The sequence below is a fragment of the Canis aureus genome, chromosome 21 (assembly GCF_053574225.1).
Source record: "Canis aureus isolate CA01 chromosome 21, VMU_Caureus_v.1.0, whole genome shotgun sequence".
NCBI classification, from domain to species: domain Eukaryota; kingdom Metazoa; phylum Chordata; class Mammalia; order Carnivora; family Canidae; genus Canis; species Canis aureus.
In genome coordinates, this window is record NC_135631.1 from 22,994,526 (window position 1) to 23,021,234 (window position 26,709).

The 26,709-nt window shown below is 41.2% G+C and overlaps 1 long non-coding RNA gene across 3 annotated transcripts in view; it reads left to right on the forward strand.

Annotated features, from left to right (window-relative positions):
• Nucleotides 1–14,605: 14,605 nt before the first annotated feature.
• Nucleotides 14,606–26,709, forward strand: part of LOC144292768 (uncharacterized) — a 46,488-nt gene continuing 34,384 nt past the window's right edge. The window contains exons 1-2 of one of the 3 annotated variants that reach the window (XR_013360110.1): nucleotides 14,606–15,084; nucleotides 17,592–17,742. This is a non-coding gene — a long non-coding RNA (uncharacterized LOC144292768). The remainder of the gene's footprint in view (nucleotides 15,085–17,591; nucleotides 17,743–26,709) is intronic. The other 2 variants (XR_013360111.1, XR_013360109.1) reach the window with 2 other exon arrangements.

A 26,709-nucleotide genomic window follows, 5' to 3' on the forward strand; every position in this document is an offset into this window, starting at 1 on the left:
GGATGTTTGGCAGATCAGCTAGCCCCTAGATACCAATAGCATACCGCCACCCCCCCCCCAGTTGTGACAAACAAAAATGTTCCCACACATTGCAAAATGTATCCTGGGGTGCAAAATTGCAGAGTTGAGAACCACTGCTCTGCAAGATTTAAACTTAAAGGACAAGAGTCATGTCTTATTCATTATTTTATTCCCCCACTTTCCACCCCAACACATGCAGTTTCATAAAATACTCTATCCCAAAGCAGCAAACTCATGAAATATTCTCCAGGATAGATCATATTCTAGGCCATAAAAAAATTCTCAATAAATGTAAAAGTATCAGGTACAGTGTAAGTAATTTAAAAATCAGCAACAGAAAAAAATTGGAAATTTGCAACTATTTGGAAATTAGCACATTTGTAAATATCTCAGGCTATAAGAAATCACAAAGAAAATAATATATCTTTAACTGAAAGAAAAATGCAATATATCAAGATTTATGGTATGCAGCTAAAGCAGTGCTGCAAGGAAAGTTCATAGCATTAAATACTTATATTCTAAAGAAAGAAAGACATAAAGTCAATAATCTAAGCTTCCAAGAAGAAGGAAGAAACAAAGAAAAGTAAATAAAATCCACAGTAAATAGAAGAAAGATAAAACAAAATTGGAGTGGAAATCAATGAAATAGAAAACAAGAAAAAAAATGATGCTGAAAATGATTCCTTTTTTTTTAACATTTTATTTATTTATTTAACAGAGAGAAAGCACAAGCAGAGGGAGCTACAGAGGGAGAGGGAGAAGTAGGCTCCCCACTAAGCACGGAGCCTGACATGGGGCTTAACCCCAGGACCCTGGGATCATGAGCTGAGCTGAAGGAAGACGCTTAACCAACTGAGCCCCAATTATTTTATTTGTAGAAATCACGCACCCCCAATTATTTTCTTTGTAGAAATCAGGTGCCCTGAGGGTTAATTATTTGTAAAGATCAATAAAATTAATAAACCTTAAGCTAGATTTGCCAAGAAAAAAAGGGAATACCCAAAGTATTAAAACTGGAATAAAACCACTATTCTACAATCACTATGGAACCTACAGAAATTAAAAATTGAAATATTATAAGGAATATTATGAAGAACTTAATGCCAATGAACTTAACAACTTAGAAAAATGGAAAAATTCCTAGAATGACACAAATTATCAAAATTGACTCAAGAAGAAATAATAACACAAAAATTTTAGTAATATTAAGAAAATAAAGTAATTCATAATGACATAAAAATACTTAGGAGTAATTTAACATAAGCAGTGAAAGATACTCAAACCAACAATATATGCTGAGGGAAGTTAGAGATCTAAATAAATAGAAATCCATACCCTTTTCATAGATTGGAAGGACTTGGTATTATTAAAATGATAATTTTCCTCAAATTCATTTACAAATTCAACACAAAATCCTACAGAATCCCAGAAGATTTGTTTGTATAGAGAAATTTATTTCCAAAATTAATATAAAAATTCAAAGAACATAGAATAGTCAAAATACTTTTGAAAAAGGACTAAGTTACACTACTTGACTTCAAGACTTACTATAAACTTCCAGCAATCAAGTGCAGTATTGGTATGAAGACAGACATGTAGACCAACACAACAGGATATAGAGTCCGGAAATAATTATCCCACGGTAATTCAATTGGCAGAAGGATCGTCTTTTCAAAAAATGAAGCTGGAATAATTGAATATCCATATGCAACAAATGAACAGAGACCCTGCCTACACATAAGATATTAATTAAAAATGGGTCACAGATCTATACTTAAGAGCTAAAAGTATAAAATTCCTAGAAGAAAACACAGGAAAATATCTTCATGTCTAGTGTTAGGGAAATAGTTCTTAGAAATGACATCAAAAAACACAGTCTATAAAAGAAGATAAATTTACATATTGGACTCCCTCAAAATTAGAAACTTTTGCATTTCAAAAAGCACCATTAAGAAAATGAAAAGGCAGGCCATAGACTGGGAGAAAATTGTACAAATAATATATCTTATAATGGTGCTATACCTAGAATATATAAAGAACTTTTACACTCAATATTAAGACAAACAACCCAATTTAAAATGGCCAGTGGATCTGAAACAGACACTTCACCGCAGAAGACACGTGAACTGCAATAAGCACAAGAAAAGATGCAGAATATCATATTCTGTTAGGGAAAAATGATGCTACAGAGATAGCACTACATACTGACTAGAGTAACAAAAATTTAAAAAGACTGATAATACCAAGTGTTGAGGAGGCAATGGAACAACTCTCATATATCACTGGTGACACTTCAAAATGGTTCAGTCGCTTTGGGGGAAAATGGTTTAGCAATTTACTTTAAAAATTAAACATATGGGGCACCTGGGTGGCTCAGTGGTTGAGTGTCTGCCTTTGGCTCAGGGCATGATCTCAGGGTCCTGGGATCGAGTCCTGCATTGGGCTCCCTGCAGGGGAGGGTCCCCACAGGGAGCCTGCTTCTCCCTCTGCCTATGTCTCTGCCTCTCTCTGTGTGTTTCTCTTGAATAAATAAATAAAAATTTTTTAAAAAGAAATAAAGTAAAATTAAAATTGAATATAAACTTACCATATGACCCTGCATTTCCAGTCCTAGAATTTGACCCAAGAAAAATGAAAAAAGTGTCCACACAAAGACTTGTACCTTAAAATTTCTAGCTGCATTTTTTCCTTTTCTTTTCTTAATAAAAGCTGTATATATTTAAGGTGTACAACATGATGATTTGATATACATATGCATAGTGAAATGTTTACTGCAGCCAAGCCAATTAGTGTATCATCTCCTCATATAATCTTTTTGTGTATGATGAGAGCACCTGAAATCTTTCTTATCAAATTTCCAGTTCTCAATACAGTATTCTTAACTATAATCATCATGCTAGACATTAGATATCCAGACTTATTTATTCTACATCACTACGACTTTGCACCAGCATCCTCCCAAATCCCCCCACCGTCCCACCCCTAATAACCACCTTTCTATAACCCCTTTTTCTATGTACAGTACTCAACAGTTTTAGATTTCTCTTATAAGTAAGACCAAGCAGCATTTTTCATAATAGCAAAAAAACTGGAAACATTTCAACACCCATCACCTGGTGAACTGATCAACAAAATGTGGAGTATCCACATGGTGGGATACTCCTCAGCAATAAAAAGATGGAATATGTGCAACCACATTGATGTACCTTAAAAATACTATGCTAAGTTAAAAAGCCAAGTACAGAAACTACTTATTTTATGATTTCATTAATATATATTTCTAGAGAAGGAAAAGTTATAGAGACAGAAAGATCAGTGGTTGCCTGCCCCTGAGGGTGGGAGCAGGATTGAATGCAAATGAGTACACGAGAACTTTTGGGTGAATGAAGTATTTTGAACTGGACTGTGGTGTAGGATTGTATAAATTTACTGAAACTCACTGGGGTGTCCAAGTACAACAAATGGATTTAACGTTGTGTAAATTAAACTTCAGTGAAATTGTAAAAAAAAAAAAAAAAAAGAAAAAAAAAGTAAAAATGATTCTCAAAAGCTCTAAATGGAATAAATTATAATACTTGAGTTTGGGCTATCATTCTTCCCTTTGCCCCACATCTGGAAATAGATGTCTTCCCTTTCAGATTAACTCTGTGAGAGAACAGATGGGTCAGAGAACAAGTGTTTGACTCATGGGCTCATGCTTTCTGTTTCACCCTTTTGGTGCTAATCATAACATAGCAAATACCAAGGGAAGCTTCCTTGAAGTTCGGTAGCTTGTGTGCTGAGCTTTCTTCTAAATCATAAACACAGAAAAAAGAATTAAACAAGGCTATGCTAACTATAGGTAATATGCTAACTATAGATAATATTCCTAAAAGTGGCTCTGGATCTGTAAGAAGTGTTTAAAAGCAAACAGACACGGGCCGGCTTGGAGGGACATGTCACTGAGTAGATACCAGGCTTGAGCAAAGTCTTTCTTTTTTTCTTTTTCTTTTTTTTTTTTTTGTCATCCAAAAATAAAGAAATTGTATTATAATTGGTAGCTTCATTCACATAATATGGAAAATGGACTAAGGGTCATTGAGTTAGTCATATCAGACACAAGTCAATCACAGGACATCTACACAAAGATATTATATAAGTCAAATGAAAAAAATAGCAAAAAAAAAAAAAGATTTCAAGACTCATTTTGAAATGGAAGGTTTTTCACTGAAGTCTACAAATGTTTCAAGCTATAGGAAAATTTAGACCTTTATATGAATTCAATTGAACAAAGTTTTTCATTTCTAGGTTGGTGTATTTCTAAGTGTGATGCCTGGACCACCTGCATCAGAGTCACCTAGAGACCAACTCCTGCCTTTAAATCTGTGAATAACAGATTCCTGGACCACACTGGAATTCATGTATCAGGTATTTACCGATCTGTGATGTCTGGTAGGGATTCAGTGTCTGCGTTTTTCACAAAGCTCCTTGGATATTTTTAATGAACATTAAAATTTAACAACTCTTGACTCCTTGCTTTCCTCATTTGTGAAATGAAGTAATTAAACTGGAATGATTTCTAAAAGAAAAAAAAATTAACCCCACATGTTTGTGTTTTTTCCTATTATCCATATAGTTTTAAAATTTTTCTCTGATCAGATTCTTAAAGATTTTTTTTTTGTGTGTGTGAAGATTTTATTTATTTATTCATGAAAGACACAGAGAGAGAGGCAGAGACACAGGCAGAGGGAGAAGTAGGCTCCCAGCAGGGAGCCTGATGCAGGACTCATCCGAGGACCCCAGGATCATGCCCTGAGCTGGAGGCAGATGCTCAACCACTGAGCCATCCAAGTGTCCCAGTGTCTGAAAGTTTTATACATTTTATACATTTACTTGTAAAGGGCTGGAACTCTCACCATGTACTCATTCTTCACTCTGAAAGACCCCCTTTCTAATCAGTGTTAGTTGATCAGAGTGTGCTTTCAGGCTTTCTGGATGTCTCTCTTCTGATCCACCATTAGGGCACAAGGATGCGCTTGGCACTTAGCAGCCAGTGCTGGTGAGAGTAGTAGTTATGGTAGGAAGCAGACCAAGGACTCACGGTCCCACTAGCACAGCCAGTGGGCTTGGACACCCAGCTCCTGTAGCTACTCCTTGGCTGTAATTCTAGGGGCTCTAGTGTAGGGTTAAAGAGTGTGGCTGCTAGTGTCCACAGGCCTGGGTTCAAATCCTGGCTCCCCAGTACAGGTTCAGACAACTCCTTTGACTTCTCTGTCAGCATTCCTCATCTGTGAAATGAAATAAGAGTATCCCTACTTCATAGGATCGTAATGAGGATGAGGTTAATGTCTGTAAAATGCTTGATATTATACCTGGCCTATAGTAAGTACTGTGTAATTGTTAAATAAATGTACTTTTTTGAGTTGATTTTAGGCATAGGTTTCCCATGGGACAGTTTGAAGGGGTCGGGGCAGTGGTTTGGAACATGTGTGAGGTACAAATATTTGCTTTTGATTTCAGTATTTCGGGTCTTAAGCCAGCCGGATAGGCATCTCCAAAGCTAAGTTCCAAGAAGACCCAGAGTCCCACAGTGTGCACATGCATGTGTGTGTTTGTGTGTGTGCGTGCATGTGTGTTTGAGCATGCATGCATGTGTATGTGTGTGTGCGTGTGCATGTGTTTGTGTGTGTGCATGCGTGCCTGTGTGTGTGTGTGTGAATGGGAAGGACGGGCAGTAAAGAAGCGTGCAACGAACAGGATACCCGCAGATAGCGGCATGAAGTAAACACAGCAGAGTAACGTGATAACCAAGAGATTTGGGTCCTGCTGAATTGTTCGCGTAGTGGCTGCATCTGCCCCCACCCTCTTGAGTCCTACCAGCCTCACCCTACTACCCCGCTCACCCCAAGACTGGACAGCTGGGGCCAAACAATTGCACACGTGCAGCCACATCACCACACTTGGTTTGGTCCACTCCCAAGGGTCAACTGGGCCATTTCCCACATCCTGTGCTTCTCTTTGTTTAAAAGCCCCAAATGATTATTCCAGTGACTACCTTGTGAAAAATATTCCATGAACTTCGGGCTAAAACCTTCCTTTATTTAATTTCACCTTAATTGCATCAATTAAGCTCCTTTTATGTTTGCTCAACGAACTCTTTTGTTTATTTCACTCAGCTCTGAGCAACAGCTGCCAAATGGAGCCTTTGTTCTGAGGGCCTGTTCTAATGGGCTTCACACCAGTCCTGTTTGTTTTCCTCAGTGGCAGCTCCTAACAAACCTGAAAAAGTGTGGCCATTAAGCCTCTGAAGACAAGCTCAGTTGCCAGCTGCCATTTACCCACATTCAGTTCCTGGAATGAAAAACGATACCTTTCTTCTCTCCTGTTGAAGGAAGCTATTTTGGGTTATGTGGGGAAAGGTGTCAGAAGGCCTCAGATAACTTGAGAGTATTCCTCAGAGTCTCCCTACCTGATGCCCCTGCCCATCATCACCCAGGCATCATCATCGTGACCATCATCACCCAGGCATCGTCACCATCACCATCATCACCCAGGCTTCAGCTCCCCACCCCCAAGTCACTTTTGCTCTTCAAGGCTGCCGACATCTCACTGTGCTTCCCTGTCCCCAGTCTCATCCCATTTTACCCCACTTGCCATAGCTATCCGAGATGGATAATTTTAAGATAAGTCTGATCATACCACTACCTTAACTCCATGCTTAAACCTTTCCGTGGCTTCTCACACAATCCAGGGTAGATGGCTCACCCCTTAGCTTGCTGCTCCAAGTCCTTTAGGCTTGATTTTGTAGTCCCAACTTCGAGTCCTGGTACCCACTGAGGAAACTTTTCTCCAAGATGGCTCCCTTTTATTAAATTTCTCCTCTCCTTCTGTAAACAGGCCATTTCCCCCCATCAATGGAAGGGGCTATTTCTCTCCTCCTCTTGGATCTGGGCTGCCTGTAGTGACTTGTTTGATCATTAGAATACAGCAAACGTAGAGTCTAGAACTTTCAAAGCTAGATCATAAGACATTTCGCAGCTTCCACTTGGGTCTCTTAGAGCACGCACTCTTGAAATATTTTTTCTGGAAGAAGCTGGCCGTCATGTGAAAAGCGTAACTGCCCTGAGTCTACCATGTCACGAGAAGACCAGACCACGTGGAGTGCCCTGGATAACGAGAAAGAGAAGCCAAAGAGCAGAAGGCACCAGAGATGTCAATGAAGAAGCCATCTTGGAAGTGGATCATCAGCCCTGCTCACCCCAGTTAATGCCAGTGAATGAGAGATGAACCATCCAGCCAAGTCTTTCCACATCCCTTACCCATAAAATTACAACAGAAGCAAAATGAATGGTTTAAACCACTATGTTTTGGGGTAATTTGTTATATAGCAATATATAACCAGAAAACATTTCTTCAGACAATTCATTCAGACCTTCCTAAAGTCTATCCCAGGCTGTATGCCTGTTTCTGTCCACTCTCCTAGTACCTGCTACTTTCTTGGGCTGAAATACCCTTCCCACTCCTCTTCATGACTCAAGTTTGTTTTTTTCCTGGCAAACCTAAGTAGCACTATGTTTGGCTAGATCTTTCTTGAACCTTCCATGTAGAATAGTTCCCCTCTAAGATTCATTCAACAAATATTTATTAAGCCCCTACTATGTGCCAGACACTGAGGATTCCACACTGAAGCATACTCCCAGGAGGTTCTGCTCTTTCCTCTTATATGCCAAAGACTGCATTCTGTTTGAAATGGCTTCTACCTTTGTCTGACAATGAACAGTCCCCAGGTGAAGGTTCTATGTTTCTCTCTCCACCTCCTGAGGACTTAGCAGAGTGCAGGTATATAGTAGATGCTCAATAGATTCCAACCAAGTGAGCAAATTAACTGTGACCTTTAGTTGGAGTTTGAGCAATTGACTTTAGGTTTGGCTGAGTCAGTCCAAACTGATTTTTGCCAGATCCAGCTTCCTCAAGTGGAAATATTGTCAAAAGCCTGAAATGACAATGGTGGGAATAAAGCCCAATAGCAAATTTCCTGGTTTGGGCTCCCTTCAAATGCAAGTCGCAAATGCAACAACACTAACAACCCAAGGATGGAAATTCCACCACAAGAGCATCCGGAGTGTGCAAGGAAATCTTTCATTTTGGAGGTGAGAGCAAAGATGAGCAGATGAACCATTCATTTCACTCTGGACTTCAGGTATACCCTGAATCTCTGAACTAGGTTCCGCTATCTCTTCTGCCCTGGGGGTAGCAAACAAATAAAAGGATGAGGAGAGATCCAACTGTGAAGGTTTTTTTATTTTGTTTTGCTTGACTACAAACCCAGATGAGCAAGAGAACTAGTCAAAGTCACGTGCTCTTGCCTGGGGGTTGATTCAAAGGAGAGTTTTATCAAGATTGAAAAACAAGATCTGCTGTTAAGTGGTTATGTATTTTTGTGCTCCTCATTAGTGTGCACTAAGGAGCCACCCAGAGAGGCTGGCAGTTGTTTGTCAATATGGTACAGAGGATGCAAGAGCTTAGAGGAACCACAAGCAGTTTGTCCATGATCTCAACCATGGATGATTTTACCTCCTCCCTCCACCTCCAGGACATTTGGCAAGGGCCGGAGTCATTTTTGGTCATTCCATTGGATGAGGGTGGGGGTTTATTTTTTTTTTTATTTTTTTTATTTTTTAGGGTGGGGGTTTAGTGGAATCTAGTGTGTAGAGGCCAGGGATGCTGCTAAACATCCTGCAGTGCACAGGACGGCTGCCACTACAAAGAACTATCTGGCTCAAATTGTGTCAAAGGTGAGAATCCGTAGCCTAGAGCATTGATTTCAGACCTCAATGTACATCAGAATCACCCAGAAGGCTTGTTAAAATACAGATCGCTGATTTGGTGGCTCTGGAACAGGGCCCACAAATTTGCATTTCTAACAAGTTCCCAGGGGAAACCGATGCTGCCCCTGGGACTGTACTCTGAGAATCCCTGGTCCATGGCTTCCATGCTCTGGTGTGGGAGAAGCAGAGACCAGGTGCCTCTCTCCGAGGCATGGTGAGTAAATTAAGGAAGAGAGTTTCCATGAAGGCCTTTTTGGGGACCTTTTTGAACCCCCAACAGGAATCCTCCCCTTGGGTCAGTGAACTTTGTTCCACTTCAGTCCAAACACTTAGCTCTGAGTTGTGACTGATAAAATGAAATAAAACAAAGCAAAACAACAACAATGACGATGATAACAACAACAACATGCCTGAAAGAAAAAGAGCAGCCTGAACAGGGAAAGAGAATCAGCCATACTTGCCTTGGGTCAAGTTTTTGGCACGTTCCATGGAAGGATCATGTGGCAGGTTACAATAGCTCCAGTTCTCCGGAGGGGCAGCCAGACCAACAGAAGTTCTGTTAGTTAAGTCTTGGCAAATAAAGACAACAAACAGTTTGGCAAGAATAAACTCAGGCCAGGCTTGGCTAACACCCAGGCTCGATACTGTACTCCTGCCAGGCTTGGTGAAAGGATGGCTTTGAAGACTCCTGAAAAGGGTCCATGTCTCAAACAATTCTGGCTTTTGTTTGTGGCCACTCTGTTCTCGTCTTTGCTCCTTCCTTCACTTATGGTAAAGGGCATGCTCAAGGGGGTTAGGCTTCTGCCCTCCCCAGGGTTTGCCAGTTTGCTTTCCTTCTTCCCAAGAGGGTACAAGAAGTCCACTGCCCACTTGTGCTTTCACTCATGGAGGACAACCATGGATGGGATGGGAGGGATGGAGACTCAGAGAAAAGAGCTTTCTAGTGTAGAATTTCCATTTCCAAGAAAACAAGAACAAGGGCTGCTTGCACTTAGGCTGTTTGCATTTGGAATGTGTTTTGAAGAGTGAAGAAATGGTGAACCTGCTGAGCCACCCTTAAAACCTAACAGAATGTGGTGTGGAGCCCACATTCCTCAAGGCATCTGTCCCCTAAGATGTGGCTAATGGCATTATTATGTCATTATTACTTTATTATTCCCATGTCACAGCCAAGGGCAGGCTGCCCCAAAATATGCCACTTTGGCATATGGATTATTTTAAATGAAAGCTACTTGAGAAACAGCCAGTGGTGGCACACTCAGATCCTCTTGTATCCCCCAGAAAGCAGGTAACAAATCGCCCGTGTGAAAATTACGTTCTCTGTATTAAGATGTGAAAAGATATTCTTATCACCAGAGATAGGGATTTTAAAGCCCAGGAAGCTATAAAAACAAACCTTGTTTGCTTTTTTCCAATTTACTACCTTAGCCCAAATTTCGCTTAGAATTCCTTACTAATGAAAGTTCCCAAACATCTATTTTTCATTATCCTGTCAATTCCTCACAAATTTATTGTCTCTTTCTGAAATGTATTAAAACTGGCTGTCTTGATCATTTCTTTGGGTCTCCATTTTATTATTAGACCTCTGTGTGCACATAATCCAATTTTGGGTCTTTCTCCTGTTAATCTGTGTTATGCAGATCTAATTTTTAGTCTGGCTGGAAGACCTTGAGGGGTAGAGGAAGAATTTTTCCTTCCTTTCACCTATTTTAAAGATGAGCAAATAGAGGCAAAGAAACATTAAGTCACAGAGCTAGAAGGTGACTAGTGTCTCTGATGTGGTGATAGAGATTTTATTTTGTCTGTAGAAAAAGGTGATATGACTCTCAACAACTCTATAACTGTTATTCGCTAGATGAATAATCTACGACCTGTGGAGTCACTTTTACCGATGGTGTACTCTGAAGCAAATACCTCTGCTTCAGGCAAAAATGTTCCCAGATACCAAATTTTCCCACCAGTGGGTGAGGTCCTGCTAGCAGGAATTTGGTGTTCCAAATATACTCTGGCTGCTGGTATCAATAGTTTGGGGCAAGGGGTAATGTCAGGTTCTACTTAGGGATAACTAAGGGTACAAGGAGAATACAAAGGGCCAAAGGGCCTTCCAACAACAAAAAAGCCAACAGACCCAGTTTACTTGTGAAATTTCATCTCACAGGGTGAATTTACTTTTACCTTTAGTGATCACCAAGGTCACTTTTCTTTGCCATGTCAGTGTTGCAGAAGGCACGGTGGAGGCTCAGGTGATGAACCTACCCAAGGACACACAGTGAATGGTATATGTAAAACTAAAACTGGGACAGCAGACTGTCATTCTTGTGTTCTTTCCATTATACGCTTCAGTGCCCTATTCTTGATAGATCAGTGGCATGAGCCATGTGGAATGTCTGGACTTAGTGGATTTGGTAATATTCCCAGAATCCCAGAATCTTCACTTCCAGAGAAATGTCACCTGGTTTCATCTCCTACCTTCTAGAAGGCTAGAGTGAGAGCCATAGTTACATCATAGACGTATTCTTGAACCTACAGTTAGAGGTATGAGCTCTACATGAAGCAGCATTGGATATCCATTCAGCAAAATTTTTTGAGTCCCACTGTGAGCCAGACATTGCCATGGATTATAGAGTCTAGTAAGATGGGGTTCTCTGAGCAACAGTCCTACATGAGCTTAAGATCAAAGAGACTAAGTCATCAGCTCCAAGAAAGCATGATGGAAAACACAGGAAGTAAAACATGGGAAAAGAGTTGAGACAGAATTGTGGGGAGTCTTGAAGGTCAGGCCAGGCAGGCTTGACTTCACTCGGGAGACAATAGAGCTTCCTAAGTGGATTGTTGACATGGATGGAGTTCTGCTTTGGGAAGAGGAACTTGGCCTGGTGGCCAGATTTGGGGGCTGACACCAGGTGGCAGTCATGACAGCTAGGAGAATACTGTAGCCATCCAGCAAAAAACTAAGGTGGTGACTCAGATATTTTATACCCAGGACGTATTGCTGTATAGAAGCAAAAAAGTAGGCCCATAAAAATGCTGTGCATAGATGTTCCTTGTAGTTTTGTTCACACGCATAGGGGAATAGATATGCAAATTATGGTTTATTCATACAATGAAATACTACTTGGCAATATCAAAAAAATGAGCTACTAATGAATGAAAATTGTGGAGGAATCTCACAGACATCATCTTGAGTGAAAGAAGCCAGACACAAATGAGTACATGGTGTAGGATTCCATTTATATGAACTTCTAGAACAGCTAAACTAATCTAAGATCAAAAATCCGAACAGTGAGTCGCTTTTGGGGAAGGGAGAGAGTGGTCAGGGACACAAAACTGGGAGATAAAAATGCTCTAGATTATGATAGAAGCATAAGTTGAAGGGATCTCCCCAATTTTCAAATCATACAGCAAAGATTTGTGACGTGTAAACTTTGCCTAAATTTTACCTTTCTTAGAAAATAGCTGTAAAAATACAATAATAATTGAGGAGGGGGTGGAGGAGGGCATACTGATAATTGTAGAAATTGAGTGATAGTTGGTTCATTATACTATTCTGTTTATTTCGTATATGTTTGAGATTTTCTATAGTAAAGTGTTAAAAATAAATCATGTGCCTGGATCAGGGCAGTAGGAGGAGAAAAGCCAGGACAGTGGAGATACTGTAAAGGTGAACTTGAAGTCTCTGGTCAACTGTTTGGATGCAGGGGCAGTTTTCAAGGGCAAACGTTGAAAGAGGTTTAAGGCTTTGGTGGCAAAGCCTTTAACAAAGTGAGAAACAGGTTTCAGAGGGAGTGTTCGGTTCAGGGTGAGAATATACTGACTCTGAAATGCCGGTGGGATGAGCAGATGGAGATAAAGGCGGAAAAATGGAGGGGAAGAACAGTATCCTGCCTCTGGTGTCCTGTAGGATCAGGGACACTTCAGCTGCTGCAATGAATTGTCCCACAGGCCTGTACATCCCTAAGCTAACCACAAGTAGCAGATGGGTCAGAAGTCCCCATAATCATCTGCATTGGATGCTTATAGCGTGCCACGCCCTGTATCCCACTGAGGCTACAGCCTTGTGAGGCAGACGGGTGAATAAACATGAATTCCATATAATATAGTTAATGTGATGATAAAGGTATGAAAGTCATGCTGCAGAAGCCCAGGGTAGAGGCTCTTGGCCCAGCCTCGTTGAGAGATAAAGGATAGACTTAACCCACTGTTATTCTTGAAGAAGACCACTGAGCTCAGATGGAAGCCACGGCCAGCGGGTGCTTCTAGAGTTTGCAAGCTTCCTGGGTGCTTAGGAAACACTACACCGAGAGCCTTACACTTCCACACAACAGACCACTTAAGAATGGCCTGGGCAAGAATTCATATGATCATAGAATTCTGGGGGTGAAATGGACCTTGGATTAAATTCAAAGAGTATTCATTAGGCACTTGCTACATCCAAGACAGTGTGCTAGGTACTATAGAGGGATTCAAAAGGTACTATAGAGGGAGACAAAATACAGTGCCTGACTTTAAGGAGCTCCCATGGGGACAGAGAAGCACTTGCTTACCCCTTGCACCTGCTTTTCTGCCCCCCCCCCCTTCAATGTATTAAACTGTGGCTCTAAGTTCCTCAGAGTAGATAGAAGCCCTTGCTCCTGAGTGTGAACCTAGTGCTGTGCATTATTGGATAGAAGCCTTTGCTCTGCGGAGTGTGAGCTTAGGGTTGTACACAATTGGATAGACGCCATTGCTCCTGAGCGTAAAACTAGTACAATGCGCTATTGAGTAGAAGCCATCGCTCCTGAATGTGAGCGCAACGCAATACACCATAAAATTCAACCTTGGACAAATGTCACCACTGGCTCGCTCCTATAGGAAGCCAATCTTGTCATCAATGAGGCCCTTTACTTAATCACTGATTTGTGATTAAACACATTTTAAAAATGCAATTAGTTATGGGCCAGAGCTGCAGAAGCCTTTGAATCATAATTGGCTGATTGTTTCCAGAAAATTAATCAAGAGAACAATAATAACCAGCTGGCTCCACAAGCCTTGCCACCAACACACCCTAATTCCTGCAGCTGCCCAAGGTTAAAGGGACTGCTTGCTGAGTGGGCCTCTCCCCACCTCTCCAACCTTCAGTTTTTCGACATATATTTGGGATTATGGCAGTTGCTGGCTCAGAGTCCCTCAGAAGTTCCCCCATGGTCCTTCGGACAACTTTTGGTATGGCCTGTGAAGCTCTTCATGCCCTGGCCTCTGTCTCCTGTCGACCCTCATGGAACCTTCCTCATTGTGTCTTGGCAACCCTGACCTTTCAGAGCGTGGAATCCCAGTAGCACATCCTATTAGCAAAGTCCTCCATCTGTTCTCTCGCCCATTCATTGATTCATTCTGTGAATATATCATATGGCTGGATTAGATGTCAGCCCCAGGGCTGACAGCGGGGATTTTCGTGATAACCTGGGGAGTCACGGAGCTATAGTGCTGAGAGGAAGATAGCAATCAGATTATCACACATGTACATGATTACACATGGTGAACATACAAAGAGTTGAAGAAAGAACATTCCAGGCAAAGGAAATAGCAAGGGCAAGGGTGCCAGGGGAGAAGAGCCTGAAGAGTCAGGAACTGACACCCAACAGCCTGGGGAAGGAGGAGCATTCAGACAGCATTGAGATGAGAGAAAGAGCAAAGGGCCAACCCTGTAGGCTGAGGTAAGACTTTGTAATTTTCTTCAGAAGCCAGCATTTGAAGTAGGGGGGGCCTGACACAACCATTTATGATGTCAGAAGGTTGCTGGGAGCTGCGAGGTGGAGAAAGAATCTGAGGGCAGAATGGGGGGCCTGTTAGGAGGCTACTATGCTTGCCCAGCCCAGTGGAGAGGCCACCCGGCCCCGTTAGCCTCTACCTGAAGGGTTCCCTGGAGGTGGACTTGCAATACTAAACCCTAGAAAGTCCCAGGCAAACCGGGAGAGATCGGCACCCCTCCCGGGCAACACCTGATGATGTCTCAGATGCCAGCACAGCAAGTGGAAGGGTGTGGAGGCCTAGAGACCGAGGGCCTCTGACGATGGACTGGACTAAAGGCTGAAGCAAAAGGCAGACTCTCCGGTTCTGGCTTTTGCAACCAGAAGCATCAGCCTTCTACTGAGAAAGAAAAGACTGTCTCATTTCTCTGCCTCGGGCTTTTCTGGGCGGAAAGCAAGCTGACCGAGAACAGCGGGAAAGAAGCCACCTTCTCGCTGTGTAGTAACTTCTAGGATTTTAGGCAAATACTGTAAGTAATGTCTTGCACTGGGGCCAAAGCCACGGGCAGCCAGGAGTTTACTCTGTGTCTTGTTTGCAAGGAGGTCAAAGCAGTTTATAAACTTGACGATGATCTTCATAAAATCCCCAGCAATTAAGAGAGAGGTGAGGGGACAAACAGGAGAGCCAACGGTCGTCGTGATGGCCGGTAAGGCCAATGCCTCATCGTGCCCTCGGAATAGCCAAAAGGAGACGTGAAGGCCTCTTCTGGTTGGGAGCTGGCTCCTCCCTGGAGAGAGGGCTGTGGGGTGCAGTGAGCACAGACTTGGGGCTGCGATGCCTGCCTCAGTCACTCGCCGGCTCCATGACCTCGGCCAACTGCCTAACCCCGTGGGCCTCTAGCTCCTTTCCTGTGAAAGGAGGATAAAACCTCTCTTGCAAGGTTCTGATGAAAATCAGAAAGTATGTGCTGGCTGCTGTGTAACACACTTTTGATAAAGCCTCTCGGCCTTGCTCTTTATCTGCCCCAGGACCATCTCCATCACACCTGCTTAGGGGATTGCTGTGGGCATCAAATGAGATTATCCGTGCTCGGGACTCACGGTGGCTCCTGGCACACAGATGGAGCTAAACAATCCCCGACTCCTTGCCATTGTCGCTAGTAGCAGGAGTGGCTACTGGCTCTCCCCACTCTCCCATTCATTTCCACTGGTGACAATATGATGCGTGTGTGGGTCAAGGGGACCCTCACCTTGCACACAAGTCAGGCTGCAAGGGGAGCATGTAAGGTGAGAGTCCCAGTTGTTCAAGGTTCCCCTTGAAAATACCTTTCAGTCCCCACGAAGTACTGAGTCCTCAGTTTTAAAAACAATGTCTGTGTATAAATGTACCGTGCGGTCAGCAATTTACAGTATATCCTAGAACTTGTAAATGCAGAATTTGCTTTTACCGTGTTAACGTGGGATTTTAACCTTCCTGCCAAGCATACGTAGTTGAATTCCTATGCGTTAAGTCTTAGATAATCACATGCGGTGTGATTCCACTGTGATTATCAAGAGTGAGAGTTGCTTTGCACGACTAGTGCTTTTTCTACCAAAAGCAGTAATGGATAATATTATTGTTGGATAAAATGGATAATATGGATTATTAATGGATAATAGATGCAGTAAAGCTAAGGAGACAATAGATACAGGATTTGTCAATGACACTATAGTCACAGTTAGAAAATGTAAATAAGCAAATCATTCAGCTAACTGAATACAAAAATAGCTGTATCCATCAGTATTTATTGAGCAGCATGTATTTTTTATTTTTTTTATTTTTATTTTTTTTAATTTAATTTTTATTTTTATTTATGATAGTCACACAGAGAGAGAGAGAGAGGCAGAGACACAGGCAGAGGGAGAAGCAAGCTCCATGCACCGGGAGCCCGAAGTGGGATTCGATCCCAGGTCTCCAGGATCGTGCCCTGGGTCGAAGGCAGGCGCCAAACCGCTGCGCCACCCAGGGATCCCGAGCAGCATGTATTGATCGATGATAAATCGACATGTGGTATATGCCAGGCACGGTGCTAAATGCTCCTGTTTGCGAGAAGCAGTGTAGCCCTGCGGTTAATGCTCTTGAATTAATTGCTTGGCTTCCAATCCTGACTCCACTATTTACTAGCTGTGTGACCTTGAGCGGATCCTGTCTGAACCTCAATTTTCTCATCTGCAGTATGGGAATAATAACAGTATCTGACTCGTTGGGTTAATATAATGGATAGTAATAAATGCAAAGTGCCTTGAATAATGTTTAGTCCATGGGAGGCACTCATAGTATCTTTAACCCAAGACATTCTCAGCAGTTCGCCTAGGTTCCCGCACTTAATCCTTATAGCAACCCCATGATATTGGATATTAATCCCACTTTTCAGAGAGAAGGCAAGGCTTGGAGGGGCCACAGATGAGGTCAGAGGCGTTAATTTGGAGAAAAGCCCACCTGAATTTCTACACAAAGAGCCAGAACCAGTGCTTAGTCCCTAAATAGCCTTTTTTAGTTCATCTCCATTCTGGGTCCGAAGAGATCATCTTCCTTTAAATCTGTTCTGTGTCCTTACCTCTCCTGTGCCTTGCCTCACAGTTGTGGGGTACAGTGAAATCAGTGGCTTATTCATCCCCTCAGCAAGTTCACCGAGAGTGCGCTCTGCTAGCTGCTGGGGACGGTCCAGCCGAAGCGCTGCTCTCTGTCCATACAAGTACTAGCACATCAGGAGGCTCAGAGAGGAAAAAAATGCACCGTGTAGCATTTCTCCACACACATAATCTCTCGTGCTGCCTGCTGGAAGACAGAATTACCCCCAGGTAGTTATAACTCAGCCCCCAAAATGTTGACCATGTGAGCTCTTCCTAACAGCTAATTGATCCAACCGGCTCTGCTGAGCTCTCCACCAAGAGAAGCCTGTCCAACCAAGATAGGCCATTTTCTAAGGGAAAGCACAGATAAGCAACTTATGGTAGAGGCTTAATCATTTGATTTTTCTCTACTTTTTTTTAAAAGATTTATTCATGAGAGACACATAGAGAGAGGCAGAGACACAGGCAGAGGGAGAAGCAGGCTCTCCACAGGGAGCCCGATGTGGGACTCGATCCCAGGACCCTGGAATCGCAACCCGAGCCAAAGGTAGACACTCAACAACTGAGCCACCCAGGTGCACTGATGATTTTTTAATATCTTCAGGTTAAACTGATTCACATGAGTTGTTTTGATTTATGTCTATGCTTCAAGGTTATTGACTAACAGGTCAAGGCAGCAGTACTAAGTTCTGGTCAACCCAGAGGTGTCAGGAAAATATCTGAGTTTTTACATAAGTGTTCTTAGTATTTTCCCCAAATCTCTATGTTGTGCTCATTAGAGGACTGAATCAGAAGCTTGAAGAGTCCAGCTGAAATCATGATTTGTCTTGAAAACTCCAGTGACCTTAAGTGGGCCATTCACCACCAGCAGCCTCAGTCTGTTTTTTTTCTCATTAGAGTCAGTTCCCAACTGGGTCTCTTTCCAAACTAATACTTTTTCTTTTTTAAGATTTTATTTATTTATTCATGAGAGACACACACAGAGAGAGGCAGAGACACAGGCAGAGGGAGAAGCAGGCTCCATGCGGGGAGCCCGATGCAGGACTTGATCCCAGGACCCTGGGGATCATGACCTGAGCTCAAAGCAGATGGCTAACCACTGAGCCACACAGGCACCCCCAAACTAATACTCTTTGTGATTCTTGAATTTGATTTCTAAGAATGCCCTTGTCCCCAGACACCCCCGGACCCAGGGGCTTGACTTTGTATGTTACTGATGGAATTAACCCTTCATATTCCCCTAGATTGGAAGAGAGATAAGGAGCATACCCTTAAGCTAGGAGAGCTGCATGTGTGCTCCTCACTGGTTGGCAAAGAAGGAGTTGTTTGTGTATATTGGGCTCTAATGATGGTTGTATTTTTTTAAAAAGATTTTATTTATTTATTATTAATGAGAGAGAGAGAGAGAGAGAGAGAGAGAGAGAGGCAGAAGGAGAAGCAGGCTCCACACAGGGAGCCTGACGTCGGACTCGAACCCGGGTCTCCAGGATCAGTCCCTGGGCTGAAAGTGGCGCTAAACTGCTGGGCCACTCGGGCTGCCCAATGGCTATATTTCTTTTCCTCATCATAAGATGTTCAAAGAACACCTTTGAGTCCAAACAAGTCAAAGGGGGAAAGCACTTTTTAACTCTGGCAACCCAACACACCATTTGGTTCCAAAGAAGGCGTGTGCTTTCATATGACCCAGAGGTGTGAGATTAGCCAGACAGCTGGGGTTATTCCTATCAGGTTGTTCTTCCTCGCTTCCTTCACTCTTCCAAACCTTATCAGCAACCACAAGGGCATGGCAGAGGGGTTAAGTGGCTATTTTGGTACCTAGGATTCCAAGAACTGCACCAAGCTTCTTACCAGGACAATTTAGGTTTTCAGAGCCAAACCAACAGGAAATAACTTGTTCTGTTCCTAGTCCACCAAAAGAATAAAAGAAAAATTGCCAAATATGGTTTGCATGTGATCTCAGTAATGCCAAAGAGAAGAGGCATGATGGAAAGGAGAAGACAATAAATCTGAAGCCCCCAGCTCTACCCCTTACACCGTATGTGCACATGCACACTTTGCCTCCCTCCTCTCTCTCTCTCTCTCTCTCTCTCTCTCATTAGAATTTCCCAGGAAAGGGGAAAAAAATGAGTGGGAAATATCAGAAAGGGAGACAGAACATGAGAGATTCCTAACTCTGGGAAACGAACTAGGGGTGGTGGAAGGGGAGGTGGGCGGGGGGTGGGGGTGACTGGGTGATGGGCACTGAGGGGGGCACTTGATGGGATGAGCCCTGGGTGATATTCTATATGTTGGCAAGTTGAACACCAATAAAAAATAAATTTATATAAAAAAAAAAAAGAATTTCCCACAGCTGAGACTCAAAAGCATAGGAGATAATTCAATTCATTGCCATTAGATTCCGAAAAAGGACATCTCTTAATTTCTGCCAAAGAAAACAAGAAATCTCTCTTCCTCACATCTCTTTGTCTGCTGCCAAATGAAACCATCACTCTTTTTCCCAAACTTTAAACTCTAATCTCAAGCCTGTTTTTGGTGATGACAACAGTTTGTAAATTTGAATTTCAAGTGGGTTCTTCATGAGACAGTAAAAACAAAATGATGAACTGAGTGTTCTGCTCCTAAAAGATATTGAGTGCCTTGGTCCATGGGGGTCTTATGATCTAAACTATACAGGGTATAGCAATTAAATGAAATTCAGATGATAAACATTAATCTTCCATTGCTTTTTTTCCCACATAAATATAGGGTTTTTAAAAAGACTAAAACAGTGAATATTGGCTATGAATTAATGTCAACAGAAAAACCATTGAAAATTATATCTATGATGTCAATTTTTTTTTCATAAGAAATATTAACTCGCAATAGGAAGCAGTGTTATGTGCCTGAAAGACCACAACACTCAAAACCTTGGTACCAGGCCAGTTCTGCAAAAAAGCAGTTGTATGACCTCATTTAAAATATAATTTCTTTGGGCTTGCTTTGCCCTTTATTCATTTGTAAATAAAAGATTCGGATTGGATTGTTTCCAAGTTTACTTTCAAAATCTAAATTCCTATAACTCTATTTTAATGATAACTAATGCCTTCCTCATTGCCTTTTACCCTCAGTAATTATCACTTAAACTAATCCTGACCCTATCCCAGACATTGATTGAAATTCTTTTTCGCTAACTTACCCTTTGGTGTATAATGTCAATAGGACTGTGGGAGTTCAGGCCTGCTTACTATGAAAATCCCTTCCTAATAACATCCTCCCAAGATCAGAGAGCTTCTGACAGCTTCTGGGGAGGGCACCTTTGTTTAAGTAATCATCCCTGCATCTATCTTGGTGAGCTGATAGTGAAATGTGTACAGAGGAGTTTCAGGTCCCTCTCAGCCCAGAGAGACAGACAGACAGACAGAGAAAGAAAGGGAGAGAGAGAGAAAGAGAGAGAGAGAGAGAGAGAGAGAGAGAGACTGTCAACTGTACAGAGATACAGAGAAAGCCATAGACACGTAGGAAATATTGATCTGCCTTGCAAAACTTGATGACAAGTTTTCCAATCATAAATGGCAACTTTGTACTCCTTTTTAATTAAAAAAAAAAAAAAAAAACTATCGTCAGCTCTCCAACATGTCTTAAACTGGCAGCTGCTGGCCAGGTAGTAAATGAACAAATTTACTGTGTGTCTCTCAGAATAAAATTTTAATCTACGAGCTTTAAACACCCTATGAATAAGAGAATATTTCTCAGAAGCTGCTCTCAGGAGGAATTTGCTATATCTGTGTCAATATATTTTAATATGAGAAGGAAGTTTTTTTTTCCCTAATGTAAGTAATTGATGCTCATTATAGAAGAAATTTAAAAACCAGAAAAGTATGGAGAAGGAAAATTAAATGTAGCTAGAATTCTGGAGTGTTTTCCTAAACAATTCGGTGAGTACATGCACATCTCTCTGTATTTGTTATATATGTTATATATTTATATCTATTGTTATAGTTGAGATCACACTGGGACTATAGTTCTCAGTGATTCAGTGATGACACATCCCTCCAGCTCCTTCAGAGCACCACATCAAGCAAGGCTTGCTGCTGCCATTTTAGGGCTGAGTGTGGAAGGGCATTTGTCTGGAGTTAGCCATCCCTGGGGACTTTCCTAGTGCCAGGTGCTTTGGTAAGCTCACAGATTTCATTGCAGCAGCTAAACAAGGATTCTACTTGCCATACATCACAATTTCCCACGCTTCCAGAACAGGTATGATGCTACCCTTCAAAGATGCATTCCTAAACAAGACTACCTTTATATTTGTTTAATCCAACTCTGCTTTTGCAAGTGCTTTCAAATCTCCTCTGGAATGGGTTCTTGACATCTTTGCAGGTACAGCAGTATTGGAACATCTCTTGTTTAGCTGGTCGAAAAAGTTTTCCCAACCCTTGTACTCAATGTGTATTCAAAATTACATAGGACTCTATAGCACATGACACAGTTGTTAATCCTGGCTTTGATGCAGCAGGCGTGGGGAAGGTCTATGTCTTTGCTGAATTACTATCCCATGATTCCTTATCACAGTCTGCTAGAGGACATTCTTGGTGCTTGCTAGATGTTGCCTCTCACCTTGGCAGGCGGCACTATACCTCAAAAAGGATAGTTGAGTTCATTTTAACGTAACCACCAAGAAAAGAACTTCTAATTTTTTATCACCAGATATCCCACAGCCACTCTTTGGTTCTGTCTTAGGAAACAGCCTCAAAGCAGGTAGAAGGAACAAGGTAACAGGAGATGAGTGAAGAAGCTCTGGAGACAAAAGCACTTGCCCTCCGATCACAGCAGGGGCTAGGGGTAGAATGCAGACTTTGGGGTAGGTCACCAAGTCCCTTGCTCCATTCAACCTTTTGGAACCATCCTAAAGAGTTCGGCCCCCTTCTCTCTTCTGTTTAAGAAACTTTTGCATTTGGTTATTTACTTTCAGAACCATTTATTGATAACCTAACGTGTACGGTATAAGAAAAGTAGGTCACATGGTCTAGAGCTCTGACATATACCGTATAAGTTGGGCAGAACTGAATTGAAGTCTCAACTCTACTTCTTACCAATTCATTTCTTTAGGCAAGAGAATTGGTCTCTCTGTGCTTCAGTTCCTTCATCTATAAATTAGGAATAGTAGCAGAATATATTCTTTGGAGTTATTTGTTATCATAATTATCTTTATTATTATAGCGTGTGCTAGACACAGAAACTCTACAAAAAAAATATAACCATCAATCCAAGGAGAATAGACACCCTTGAACTGAAAGAAATTAAATGCCAAGTAAGTTGGTATGTGCTCTATGAATTCAGGGAAGGGAGAGTTACTAAGGGGTTAAGCAAAAAAGTTTCATAGAGAAGAAAGGACTTCAAATCGTGTTCTATAGCAGGGGAATCATGTTATCACAGGGGAAGATTTGGTTGAGAAAAGTGCATGGAGGGTGTAAAAGTGAACATAGCAAGGAATAAGTTTAAAGCCATGCTGAGGAAGGATTGACCATCTAACCAGTGATTTTTAGATTTCCTCTGTAGGCTCACAATCTAGAAGCTGGACATCCTATAAGATTGGTTAGGGAGTCCATATGAGGCTTCCTCTGATTAGTTCCAAGGTTGAAGTAGAGACAAAAATTAGGGAAGCTTTTAGTAATTAATCAAGTCTTGGCTATTTAGGGGCCAATTGTCACAGAAGTTACTGTTCAGCTTCCTGGATTGTCATCAGAGATAGCAATCTGGCTCCCTGCAAGTCTGACTTAAAACAGGTTGGCTTCCTCGTTTGTTTATTGTAGGTAAGGGGGTTGGTTTACTGGGCAGGTTGCTGCAGCTTGTAAGCCAAAGTTTTATTTTTACACATGATCAGGCTATTGTCCGTTTGCATCTAGCAGAGAAATATGCTAAAAGAGATTGTGGAGATGGGAGCAGAACAAAAGAGATTAGAGCATTATAAGGGTGATGAAGTTGGGTGGGAGAGACCTTCTGTATATGAAGTAGTCAAGGAAGGCATCGCTGAGGAAGTGACAACTATGCAGATCTTAAAGATGAGAAAGGGCGAGCCATTCAAGAGGCTGACAGAGAGCATTCCAGGCAGAAGGGCAGAGAAAAATACTCTGTGCCAGAAAGAACAGGGGATGTTCAAAGACATGAGAAAACAATCAGTGCAACTGGACAGAAGTAAGTACGGGAAGAGGCTTGAGATGAGGTTTGAGAAGTAGGCACGATTCAGGGGGGGACAGAACTGTGAATGCCGTGAGGAAGAATAGATTCTGTGGGTGTAGGCAGATTAAATAAGAGAAAATTTAGGAAGCTGTGCAGTCCTCCGGGTGAAGGATGGCAGTGCAACGGTCTGGATTAAGGCAATGGGAAACGGAGATGAGGAGAAGTGGTCAGTTCCTTGAGATGTTCCTGAAGAAACAACAGAGGGGACATGCTCATGGCCTGAAGAGTACGAAGGCAGTGAGGGATGGGGGTAAAGGGAGGAAACAGAATTCCAATGATCATGGCATTTACTGAAATGGGGATACTTGATAAAGAGGAAAATGGGTTTTGGGGAAAAATCTGATCCCAAAGTTCCTGATCAGTTCAGCTAGAAAACAAATCAACAACAAAAAATGGAATTACTTGACACTGAGTGGTCCAATGACCTGATCCATCCGCTGAACTTGAAGTATCGCATATTATCATACACACGATGTGGTCCTTTCCTGCTTATAGTCTAGTGGAGATGAAGACAGGTGGCCGGGTTCAGGTGAGCGAGTAGTAAGAGTAAACTCTCTCATCTGTCGACCTTGCCTTCTACTTCATGGACAGAACTAAAGCCATCAGAAGAAAACTTCCAGATTCCCACCACAGCATCTGCCAACTGCTGGCACTAGACTCTTGTATTGTGCCCTCCTCTGTCCTGTCACCATTTGAGAATTGTCTGTGCTCCAGTCTAAAGCCAGGTCCTCCACTGTGCTCCCCATCCCATCTTTTCTCACTGATTCAGGGACGTTGATCCAATAATTGTCTTCTCCCATTCCTGAGCTATTCTCTTCATCAAACAAACCCACTGCTCGTGCTTCCATCATCAACAAATAATTGCAAAATAAATTTTAAAATCTTTGTTTCGCTTTGACTCTACTCCTATCAGCAAATGTCCCAGTGCATGGCTCTTGTTTTCAGGAAAGCTTCTTGAGAGAGTTGTCTCTTGTTGACATCTACAATTCCACTCATCATTCCCTTTATTTTTCCTGTGGTCACATTTGTTGGGATATAATTTACCTACTGTGAGATGTATCCTTTTTAAGTGCACATTTTTATGACTTTTGACAAATGTGTAGAGTCATGTAACCACCACCCAAATAAAAAAGATATAACATACCCATTGCCTCAAAAAGTTCCTTTGTGCCTCTCTCTGGTAAATCCCTTCTCTCTATTCCCCTCTAATGACTACTGATCTGGTATTTGTCCCTATATTTTTGCCTCTTCCAGAATGTCATATAAATGGATTCCTGCTAGCCTACAACCTTTTATGTATGGCGTCCTTCTCTTAGCACAGTGCCTTTGAGCTTCATCCATGTTGTTACGTGTAACATCAGCTTGTTCCTTTATATTGCCGAGCAGAGCTCAAGTGTACGAATGTACTACAATTTGTTTATCTGTTAATTAGTTAATAGACATTTGGATTGTTTCCTGGTTTTGACAGTTATGAATAAAGCTTACACAGCATTTACATTTGCAGGTCTTTGCAAACATTCCTCCCTGACTGTGGCTTGCATTTTTATATGTTTAACACTATCTTTTCAAAGAGAAAAAAATTTTTAATTTTGATGAAGCCCAATTTATCCATTTTTTAATGATTTGTGTTTCTTATATCTAAGAAATCTATGTGTAAGTCAACATCACAAAGATCACATACTTTCTTCTAAAAATGTTATAGCTTTAAGTCTGACTTTTGTCTACGATACACTCATAATTAGTTTTTGTATATGGAACAAGGAAAAGCAGAAGTTCAATGTTTTTGCATATGGCTGCCCATTAGTTCCCTCAGTGTGTATTTAAGAAGGCTCTTCCTTCTGCACAAACTTTGGCATGTTTGTCAAAAATCAATTTTACATGGATATATAAGTCTATTTCTAGACCCTCTATTCTGTTCCTTTCTCCATATACCTATCCTTGCCAGGAACACATTGTTTAATTACTATAGCTTGGTAGAAAGCCTTAAAATTAAGTAATGTGAGTCCTCCAGTTTTATTCTTTTCTTTAAAATTGTTTCAGCAATTCTACATCCTTTGCTACTTTATATACATTTAGAATCAGACTTTTTATATAAAAATAGCCTGCTGGGATTCTGATTGGGATTGCACTGTATCTTGTAGATCAATTAGGATGGATGTTGGCATCATAATGAGCCTTCCAATTCATGAGCCTGAGAAGGGTCTGTATTTATTTGAGACCTTATTTAATTTCTCTCAGAGGTGGGTTTTGTTAATTTGCAGCATACAAATCTTGCACATATTTTTTTCAGTAGAGTTCTAAGTATTTCATGTTTGTTGATGTTACTGTAAATAGGATTGGGTTTCCATTTTAATTTTCAGGTGATCTTTGCCGGTATTTAAAAATAAAATTGAGTTTTATATGTTGATCTTGTATCTTATGACCTTGTTAAACTCACTTGTCAGTTTTACTGGTTTTTTTGGTTAGATTCCTTAGGCTTTTCTACGTCCACAATCATGTTGTTAGCAAACAAAGATAGCTTTATTTGTTTCTTTCCAATCGTTACGTCTTTTATAAATTTTTTTATTGCCCTATTTCACTGCCTCCAACATAGTAAAATGTTAAGTAAAAGAAGTTAATAAACATCTTTGCCTTAGTTCTATATTTATTAAAAATCTTGAATTGTTTATGAAAAGCCTTCCCCTCTCCACCAAGCTCCATGCTCAGATGGTTTTCCTGGTGAACTCTAATATTTAAAGAAGAAATGAAAACAATTTTACACAAACCCTTAATCATTGAACATCAAACATTAAGTATGGTACTGTCTGTAGGTACTCAGTAGTTGAAGTTTCCTTCTGTTCTTAGTTTTCTGAACCTTTTAAAAATAATTTTAGGACATTATTTTTCTACATTGATCTAAATGATCATATGATTTCTTATTTTTAGTTTGTTAATTGATTACTTGATTCCAAAAAAGAGAGTTTTGAGCCAAGCTTGCATATCTGAGATAAATCTAACTTGGTAATGATGTATTTAATATCTTTTTATATATTCTGGATATGACTTGCTAAAATTTTACTGAGGATTGTTGTGTTCCTTTGGTCTGTAATTTTCTTTTCTTATAATTTTGTCTTCCTGGTTTTGGTTACCTGGGTAATTCTGGCCTTCATAAATAACTTCAGACATGTTCCTTCTTCTTCTATTTTCTGAAAACATTCATTTAAAAAATGGTTTCATTTCTTCTTTAAGTGTTTAGGAGATTTTACCAATAAACCCATCTGATCTTGGAATTTCTTTGGGAAAGGCTTTAACAATGAATTCAGAGTCTTCTAGGTATATCCCTATGC